Raw genomic sequence first — 2,270 nt, forward strand, 5'->3', positions numbered from 1 at the left:
GGACAATTTTCTCAGTGGTTTTATTTTTCTCTTCCTGTTCTGGAATTCCAATGACACATAGGTTATTCCTTTTGATGGTATCCTACATGATCCTTAGGCTTTCTTCATTTTGTTTTGATCTTCTTTCTGATTGATCCCTTTCCAAAGAAGTATTCAGGTATTTGTCTTCAATCTCATTAATTCTGTCTTCCATTGAATCAATCCCACTCCTTTGCCCTTCCAATGTGTTATCTATTTCTGACAATTTAGTATTGATTTTCTGGATTTCTATCTGTAGATTTTGAATCATTTCTAATTTTTCATTTATTTGTCATCTTGTTCTTGTATTTTCTTTCAAAATTCTTCTAGAGATTTGTCTGTGTTTTCCTTGATCTGTCTTTCAATCCTTTGAAGATACTTAAATATATTTATTTTGAATTCCTTATCAGGGAGTCACAATGCTGTTCTTACTCAGGGATGTGTTCTGGGTCTATATCCTGCTCCCTTGTTTCTACCAGTTTATTCTGCTTCTTTGTGTGGGCTGTGATGATCTGTTGTCTCCAAGACATTGTGACGTTGTTGTATTTAGATCTCTGTTAACTGTTTGTGAAGAGCAGCTAAGGGTGAGTCAGGCTCTTCTTGGTGGTTTTTTATTGTTGGCCCTTTGGTGGAGAAGGAGGTGGTGACTCTCAATAAGTGAAGCTGCAGGAGGTGTGGGTGTAGTTATAGTGTATGGGGACTTATGCTGTCTCCCAGTCAGTTAGACAAAAATAACAATTGAATAACCATCAAAAAAGTAAAAGCAAATGGACAAAAAACACACTGTGTAATCACATAGGAACAGTAGTCAAAAAAGAGAAAAGGGAAGAAAACAAAAACAAAGCAAAACAAAAAACATCACAATATCTGGGGAGTGGGCAATAAGAGAAAAAATTAGAGAAGGGGATAATGGAGAAAAAATGGGAAACTCACAAAAAGAAAAATAAGGAATGGGGTTACCCACAAGAAAGAAAGAAAAAATTGTAACTAGGAACAGGGAAAAGAAAAAAAGCTGAAAACTAGAACCTGGGAAGAGAAGAATAAAGAATGATGATAAAAAGGACAAAAGTAATAATAATAGTAGTAGTTTTAAAACAGACACAAACAAACAAACTTAAAAAAAGATAAAAGAGGAAAAAAAATCTGGACAGGGTGGGGTAGGACACCCAGGCTCCCTCTGAACACAGACTGGAATGGAATTCCTGCCAGCCTAGAAGGTGGGTCAGAGTGAGGGATGGCTGCACCTCCATTCACCAAGAGGACGTGAGATATAAGAGTAACAAGGGGAATGCCGCACCTTTTCAGTCCGGGATGTTTTTGCCGTTCCCAGCAAGTGGAGCTTGTTCTTAAGTCCCTGGGATCTGAGAGAACACTGTCACTTTAAATAATCAAAATGGTCAAGCCTCTTGTAAACATTCAAAATGGCTGTGCCCTCTGGACAGGCAAAGGTCCAGAGCTCCGCCCACCTTTCTCTTTACAGCTTCCTCTCAATTCCCCAGCCACCAGAGCAGTCTTCCGTGCAGTCCTTGGCTAGCAAGGCTGATTTTTAGGTTAATTCTTAGGTCCCACCACTACTTGGCAATATCTAAGCTGTCTGTGCCATTAGGATTGCTGCCAGACCACAGGCCTGTATGTCTCCTTTTTTTGGTATTATCATGCAAATTCTTCTGCTAGTCGGAGTTTAGTTCACTTCTATATCCTTCCCTTCAAACCTCAGGGGTCCAGGATTATCTTTGTGTCTGTGTTAATTGGTTCCCCTTTTCTTTGTTGAAGAGGGTCTGTGCAGTCTTTCTGCCTATTCCGCCATCTTACCAGAACTCTCCTAATGGCCTTTTTTTGCAGTACTTCAATGTCTTTCAAGGCACATTTTCAGTAGGATAATACTTAGCCATTTATTGAAATTTACTCACTCTGTTACCACCATTCTTGTCACTACCACTTGGTTTTGTGACAGTAGCAAGAACCTTTTTCTTTTCAACTATGGATTTTGTTGCCTTATACTTCTTGAATGTCACCTTTCTGAAATACATGCTGATCAGGAATACACTCCCCATTCCATAGACTTACCCAATCGTTCAGCCTGTCCACCCATCCATCCATCCATATACCCATGTTTGCCCTCACTGACAATGCAGCACTGCATGTGCAAAAGGGCTCATATCCATTGTCTGTACCTCCAATGTACCTCTTTATGTCTTTCTCATCCTCAATGCTGCCATATTGGTCACTCACATTTGGTACATTGCCCTTCT

General features: G+C 39.7%; 1 pseudogene; it reads right to left on the reverse strand.

Moving 5' to 3' along the window:
• Window positions 1-2,048, reverse strand: part of LOC103204911 — an 8,373-nt pseudogene extending 6,325 nt beyond the window's left edge.
• Window positions 2,049-2,270: the final 222 nt, after the last annotated feature.

The sequence above is a fragment of the Orycteropus afer genome, unplaced genomic scaffold (genome assembly GCF_000298275.1).
Source record: "Orycteropus afer afer isolate SDZICR_OR568_19922 unplaced genomic scaffold, OryAfe1.0 scaffold00264, whole genome shotgun sequence".
In the NCBI taxonomy this organism is placed as follows: domain Eukaryota; kingdom Metazoa; phylum Chordata; class Mammalia; order Tubulidentata; family Orycteropodidae; genus Orycteropus; species Orycteropus afer.